Source organism: Kryptolebias marmoratus, linkage group LG6, assembly GCF_001649575.2.
Source record: "Kryptolebias marmoratus isolate JLee-2015 linkage group LG6, ASM164957v2, whole genome shotgun sequence".
Taxonomy (NCBI): Eukaryota; Metazoa; Chordata; class Actinopteri; order Cyprinodontiformes; family Rivulidae; genus Kryptolebias; species Kryptolebias marmoratus.
The window spans coordinates 18,521,847-18,529,892 of NC_051435.1; the positions used below are offsets into that span (position 1 = coordinate 18,521,847).

Consider the following 8,046-nt stretch of genomic DNA (forward strand, 5'->3'; position numbering starts at 1 on the left):
TGAAGAGGCATTGCGTTTTTTTTTCAGTTTATATTGAAAGAGTGATTGTTTGGTTTAAAGTTATATTAGTCATTTCCGATGTACTGAAGTTAATAGTTCTCTACTGAAGTATGTGATACCTGAAGCATGTTGCATATGAAGTATGTTTATAACACAAGAAGAATAAATCTTCCAGTTGAATGAGAAGGAAGCTCAACGTGTGTGTCTCGTCTTTCCTGTTCCACAGCATCACACGTTGAGGGAAGATCATCTAACACATTACCCTCAGCCATCCTAGGTTGCAGGGTAACAAACACACACTCTAAGCTCTAATACAGCTAATAATATATACATTGTGCATAACATCATTTACAAAGTTCGACCAATACAGCTATAACTTATTTCTCATCATAAAATCACATTAGTTTAAAATGGGTCATATGCATTCCTTTAAGGAATCCTAAATCTTTATTGTATTTGTCTTATACACACTGTCTGAATTCACACTAGGTGGTACTAATTGTTTTTTTGTATTTTATATTTAATTCAGTTTATTTATAGTGCCAGTTTGCAACAAAAGTCTTCTCAGGGCCCTGTACAAAGAAAAAAAAAAGTCCAAATCCATCCATCTATCCATTATCTTCCGCTTATCTGGGGAAAACCAAATCATAAATCCAATTCAGCGCAAAACAGATCCAGACTCAAATTTAGTTCAATTATAATACAATACAGTCAGAATCAGTGTGGTTTAAAACGTTAATCAGTAAAAGTTATGTGTCTGTGGAATCCAACAAATTGTGTCAAATCGTCACTTTGGCACAATCATCCATCCTGAGCAGCACGTTGGCAACAGAGGAAAGAAATGAATCCCTTTTAGCAGGAAAAACCTTCCAGCAGAATCACGATCTGCCTCGACTGGCTGGAGGCTGAAAAGACAGGAAAGAGACACAGACAAACACAGCAGCAATTGGTCCAGATGTAACTTCTATGAAAAGACATATTATTGATAGCAATAATTACAAGAACAAACATGAGTGAGCAAAGACACCAGAGGGAGTTGTCTAGCAGTCTAAGTCTATAGCAGCAAAACTAAAAGATCGCTCAGGAAACCCAAGCAAACACTAACACTAAATGTTTTAAGACTAAAAGGCTTAAAAGTAGACAGTGTCAGTCTCACAGAAGGAAGTTGGTTTCTGCTGGATTTATTTTACCCTCACATGGAATTTGGCGAACTCTAGTTGATTTTTATTAGAGTCTTCTTCAAGGGTGGTTTTCTCTTTGCCACTCTATCATGAAGCTCAGACTGGTGAGGAACCCGGGCAAAAGTTGTAGCTCAGTCTCTCCCATCTCACCTGCTGAAGTAACTCCTTCAGAGAGTAACTAAAATAACATATACTCTTCCTAATCTATCTTTAAATCAAAGTTTTCTAATAGATATGTCTTCAGAAAAAAATTCTTTGAAACTGATAGTTTTTCTCTGCTGGCTGGGAAATCCTTCATATAATGTTTGGCATCATTGTGAAGGCTGGGGATTACCCTGTTTCAATATAGGGGTTTTGAACCAGCGCTCTCATAAATAAAACTACCAGCTTGACAGCTGGTGATAAATCACCAAATTTCAACAAACTATATATCATTTTGAAGCTTTTGAGAAAGAATTTAAATAATAATCACAACTTAATATTGAAAAAAAAAAATCCTCATTGTGACTCATTTCATCAGCCATGTGTATTTAATCACTTATTTTACATTACATATTTTTATTTGAAATTTGATTTCACTTTGTTATTGAAGAGGATTTTTTTATTGTCCAAAATGTCATTTTATATTGACCATGACTGATTTATAAGAGCAACAAAATGCTAAAACATCCAAGGGGGTGAATACTTTTTAAAGACACAGTTTTGAACCATATGATGGAAAAATGTAGTGGTTTTGACTCAGTGACTTTTTCAAACTGTGGTATACTTTGAAATCAGTAATCAGTCCAGGTCTATATTGGTGTATTAAGTCTGACTGATGATTCCATTGTCTTCTCAGTGTAGGTCAGCTGGGCAACAAGAGCTTTAAAACCCTGCCTCAGGAATAGGTCAATACTGCACATTTTCCTCTGAAGTAAGTTTTTAAACTGTACTTGTTTTTTATTATTCATTGCAAAGCGAATGTTGAATGATAATCTGTTCTGTGATGTAACAAACACTAAACTTTGCATATTGTTTAGATGTCGACGCTGCAATGCTGCAATTTCTCTGCCCACTGCAGTTAGTCCTGAGGAGCTGAAGTCTCCAGGCGGTTGACATTATTCATCCTTTTCTTCTTTTTTCCATCCTGCCTCATGTTTTTGTCAGCTCACATTGTGTCACAGCCCATCAGGGCTCTGGCTGAAAGCAGAGGCTGGAGAGTCAGACACCTCTTGTTTCCTGGGGACTGAACCTGTGGTTGTCAGAGCTCGGTGACACTGAGCGTCAGGTCACAGAAGGGAAACTGACCTGGGAGCAGGCTCTGGCTCTCCTGTCTCTGCTCTACACTTTGAGGAGTTGGGCACAAAACTAGTATATTGTTAGACTTATCTTGGCTTTACCGCTTTTACTGACAAAACCTGTTTCATGTTAAAATGATCTCATGGTGCAAATAACGTGATGATTAAAAGTGGATAACTGTTGGAGGGAGGACCCAAATGCAGGACATAGGATACTGGAGAGTAAAAACAAAATAATTTAATAATTGTCCACAAAAGCAATGGTACTATTAAAACAAATAAACAGATAAATGCAACAAAAAGCATAATTTAGAATGAATAGGATTTACTTATAAAGATCTGACAGAATGAAAAAGAAAAAAAAAACATGGAGATTATATGGAATCTTCTGGGAGAGATGATTAGTGAGTGGGAACAGGTGTACTGATTACAGATGAGACACAGGTGTACGTGCTTGTGACAGCCTTGATATTTACAATTTAATAATGAATAATGCTAAGGCAACGGGAGCCACAAAGCTAGAAACACGCCACTCAGGAAAGCACAGAAATACATCCTCCTCCAACTACAGTTATGTATAGCTTTGAATTTCCTAAATGAGGCATATCAGACAGTTTCGGATTTATGAAAATTAAGACATAAAAGTCAAACCTCTCACCAGTGTTCAAATCGTTGTGTGTGTGTGTGTGTGTGTGTGGGGGGGGGGGGCATGTGATGAGCATTAAACACCAACCTCTCTCTCACTTGTCTTATAGGAGTTTACAGACAAATTGAGTTCCGTGACGAACCACGTCCGCTGGTGTCTCCACTCAGCCAGCTGTTTACCCAAACTAGCTGCTTGCAGTGCCAAACTGTTGTGGATTTCCTGAGATATTGGTGGACTAAAATAATTGAACTGTTCGGATTCTGTTTCCTTTCTTTGTGTTTCTCCAGTAACCCATTACCCTGCAGGTGAGCAGGGGAATGAACCACTGAACAGATATAATGAAATTCTCTGTAAATAATCTGTGGATGAACGTGGAAAATTATTATGATTCAAGATGGCTATCACAAATACTTTAGCAAACACAAAAATGGCTATCATGCAGTCAGTTATATTGATACTAAGCTAAAATTTGGTATGATTATAGGTGTCAGCAACCCCTAATACATACTTGGACTCCAAACCGAGTCTTCAGTTTTTTGTTTGAAACTTTCAGAAAGTAATCACTGGATGCACATCTACAACTGATTAACTTTTAGAGTCATTCTGATTAAAAAAGAGCAAAAGGAAATCACACTCCAAGCGGCAGGCCACCTTAAAATTTCTCCAGGAATATTTCTAGTTATTTCAGGCCATCTAAATGTCTAGATCTGGATCTAGTTTTAAAAAAAAAACTAAGGACAAAATCTGCAGAATATAACATGATGTGCAGACTTTAATGCTCACAGTACAGTTTGGAAGGATTGCATGTTGATGCAAATGGAAACGTAATAAAAGAACTGAGAGATGAAAAAGATTTTGTCTGCATGAATGATGGAAGAGGTACTAGATTAAACATAGCTAAGGCAACAGAGTGAGTTATGGACATTACATTGGTGCCTAATAAAATGACAGGTATTTGTAATTGGGATGTATTGAAGCATTCTGCTGTAGGAAGTGATCATTATCCAGTTTTAGGCTTGGTTGACGAAAAGGCAGAAGTCAGCACAGGAGGTGGAGTTTCAGAATAGGAAAAGTTCCAAAAGTTGAATTAGGAAGAAATGTAAAGAATTTACCTTTTCAGAGATGTAGAAGAGATAAACTGTTGTTAAATTGTTGTTAAAACAATTATTCCAGCTGTAGAGAGTACAATACCTAGGAGTAACAATAGGATGTCACAGAAACTGGTCCATGGTGAACATAAAAATGTCATCAGGCTATTCAAAAAGGAAACAGAGCATTCAGACAAAATGAAATAATCTATAATTTGCAATTCTTGAAAAAGACATAACGTTGAGTTAAAAGAGCAAGCTGGTGAGAATTTTGTCAAAAAAATTGGTAGAATAACACCTATTAATAATGAATGGGGAATGATTTGAAAGATGAATGGAGATTTTGAGTACTCAGTTTGGACAACTGAGAAGGGAACTGCAGTTACAAACAAAGAAAAGGCAAATATTAAGGCTACTGTTTTTGTAAAGGTGCACAGCTCAGAAAATCTGATTAAAGAAGGTAGAATGAAAAGGGAAAGAACAATAAATCAATATCCAGGTGTAATAAATAGAAGAGGAGAGAGAAACAATACAATAGATGACTTGTTTTCTTTGGTTGAGATAATAAGAGCTATGAATAAAGTTAAACCAACTTCTCCAGGAAAAGATCGGATTTGCTATTGCATGTTAAAGATTTTAGGGGAAGTGAACTTCTGAAAATATTGGATCTCTACAACAAAGTTTTTGTGTTTTCAGGTTTACACCGTATGCATTGTTGCTTTTTTTCTATTGCTGTTATTACTTCTTGTCACCAGAGGGTGCTGCGGTGACAGCAAAGAGCAGAAGAGACTGTGTTAGAGGGTATAAGAGTAAATATACAGAAGAACCTTGTTCAATAACTGGGGTGACACTGTGGAGGATACACTGGCTGTGTCCAGGGAAGACACTGAATCAAGTGAGTCTGACTCTTGCTGAGCATGTCTTGGTGACTCATGACAAGTTCAGGTGGCAGTTCATGGAAATAAGTCAAATTACAGAATGCTTTATTACAGTCTGGGTCATCATACTACAATGTGGAGCTGCCTTGAAGATGCAGATATTCATGAAGACTGTTTTCCAACTGGTTAATTGACTAGGGTACTTTAGGAAGCACCACTTTGACAATAAAACTAGCATCATCTGCTGGTGTTTTGAGGACAATATGAGTAATACATTTTAAAAGTTTTGAATATCATGCATGTTTTTTTTAAAGAAACTATGCTTTGACTAAACCTCATTGTCTATAATTTCACCAATGAGCCAAAAAAAACCATATAAGGTGAGGATACTGTGCTTTGGACACGAGGTAAAACTAGGAAAAGTGTCTGTGTGCAACCTGTGTGATCCGACAACTTCGTCTCCAAGTAGTGCAGTTTTTCCTCAGTAAAAACATTTGACATAACAATCTGAACAATTTAGCTGAGATCCATCAATATATCTCTTGCAGACACCTGTTCTGGTATGTTCTTTCCAATAAAAAGGGAGAAATTGTAACAGGGTCCAGTTTTTATGGCAGTTGCCAACTAAATTGCCCTTTTCAAAACTTGCTTTAGAAAATGTCTAAGGTTTATTCACCCTGTCTGAGTATTTGTGAAGAAAATAAGTTATCAAGCTATTCAATCTGTCCAAAGTAACAAAGCCTTTTGAAATAAACTTTTTTTAGACACAAAGACAATTCTACTAGAATTACGCCTTCAAAAAAGTCATACAAAATGTATGGAGAAAAAACAGTGACAGGTTAAAAACATAAATTGTGTTTTTTTTTAGTACACAATCACTTTGAACACCATTTACATGTGAAACTTCTTCATTTCAAGTTGTACCAGAAATGTATTGTGCTGTTGTCTGAACCAAAGCTGGAAATCAGAAATTGAGGCTATTTTACTTCAACTTGCCAAACAAAACCTACAGAAATTGTTTACAGTGAAAATCTTCTGAAATTCAGCAAGTGCATGAACTCCTAAATTGTCTGCACAGGCACAAAAAACTAAACCTTGTACAAAATTATCAAGAGCTCGAACAAATGCCAACTCGGGGGGTGGAGAGGGGGTTGGGTGGTGGAGGGGTTCTTTTTCTAGCAATAAGTTCAAACGTGACCTGCTTCCTAAAGTGACACACACACATAGACTCACAAAGTCCTTGTCTAGAGAGATGGCATCTCAGACACTCACAGATGTACAGTATGGTGGGGTTTTTTTTGCGTATAGGTGATGTTTTGTAAAGGTGTGTGTAAAGATTGGGACTACCTTATTTTGTAAAGTTGATAGCATATCCATCAGCTGGTTCTCAAATTCCCCCCCAAACACCAAATTGACATCTCCAACGTCAGATAGTGAAGAGCACCTTTTGGTATTACTGATTGCCAATGATCTTCTTACTTCATTAGCATTTTCTCCCAGCCCACTGATCAAACGGTACTGTCTCGTCTCCTTGACCCCTGGTCATTCAGTTTTTGCCACACCGCCACGTAAAAATTAGACTTTTCTGTGGACAGTTTTAATTTGGCCATGCCACTTCTAGAAACCAGATGTCCACTCAGAGCAGTTCTCTGCTGTTTGTCCATAAAATGACTTCCTATGTTGACAGCACAAACAAATGTCCAGGGCTCTCATTCTGAGTGTGCTACCTATCTCTCTCTTCTTCTTGTCTTTCTTTCTTGTTTTTTGAGCTCTGCTCTTTCCAGGTGCAGTTTGTCTTTTGTCGTTTCTGGCATGGACTGGAAGCTGTCGTCAAAGCACTGTCGGATCTGTAGGATGAAGTTTCACCATAAAACACCTCAGCATTTGCTTAGAAAAGTGGTGGTGGGTCACTGGTCAACATTGTTAGCGGTGAGAGAAAATTCCTGAAGTCTGCTGACCTTGTGTAAGGACTCCGCATATGGATTTTTATTTTGTGGACTCAAATCTCAGCCTTTCTTGGTTAGGTCATCTAAAAGGAAAAAGGGAGAGAGAAATGAGTTAAAACAGAAAAGAAAACCTTTTGTGAGAGTCTCTCTAAAGTCTGTAGATTTCAAACACAAGCTCATATTAATTCATCAGACAAAACATGCATTTTCTTGTTCTCAAGAGTAATTTTACCACACTTTCTGTTTGATTACTAAAGCTTGATAACTTTTCTTTCAAAATAAAAGAATGAAGACAAAAACTTTTGCTGTTCAGAGAGGTGCATTGAAGACCATCTGGCCTCACAGATGTGACTTCACACTGTCTTCTGATGTTCTGTTTTCTGGTTCCCACAACAAAAGAAATCCATGCAAGGAGAGCCTCAGTTCTATGCAACAGGAGGTACCAAACAACTGATCAGCCGAAGATAAAAATAAACCCTTCCTTCACTTTGCAGCAGGGAGCATTAACAACTGACCACCTGAATTCCTCCTGCAACTGCAGTAGAAACAGCCCTTTTCTGTGTGTAACAGCTATGTATCAATGGACAGTCAAACTAACCAGAAGTTAGTTCCAGCTGCATGGCAGGAAACAACCGAACCAACTAAAAATGTATTCAGCTCCAGCCTCACCCGAAAGGTGCATCACACCATGACGCACCCGTCTAAACCAGCACGAGCCAGAACATAGATAGGCCTACAGCTGCTTGACAAAACACAAAACCAGTCATCTAACCTTGCACTAAGATGGTTAAGGTTTAAGTAAGTTTGGATTTCCAGCGATGGCTCTGCTCCCGTTTGCTGAGACCCTCTCAACCCTTTGTCAGGATTTGGGTTCTGTTAAAGTTATGGAGCCCGGCCGGGCACAGCCCGAAGAGGATACGTGGGTCCCCCTTCCCATGGGCTCACCACCTATGGGAGGGGCCAAAGGGGTCGGGTGCAATGTGGGATGGGTAGTGGCCGAAGGCGGGGACCTTGGCGGTCTGATCCTCGG

At 38.3% G+C, this 8,046-nt stretch overlaps 1 long non-coding RNA gene across 2 annotated transcripts; it reads left to right on the forward strand.

Moving 5' to 3' along the window:
- The first annotated feature begins 2,013 nt into the window (after positions 1–2,013).
- Positions 2,014–4,375, forward strand: LOC119617144. 2 transcript variants are annotated; one of them, XR_005233329.1, is made up of 2 exons: positions 2,014–2,094; positions 3,214–4,375. It is a non-coding gene; the product is annotated as an uncharacterized LOC119617144 (long non-coding RNA). The 2 variants fall into 2 exon arrangements; XR_005233330.1 differs by having other exon boundaries at positions 2,017–2,094; positions 2,201–4,375.
- The last annotated feature ends 3,671 nt before the right edge of the window (positions 4,376–8,046 follow it).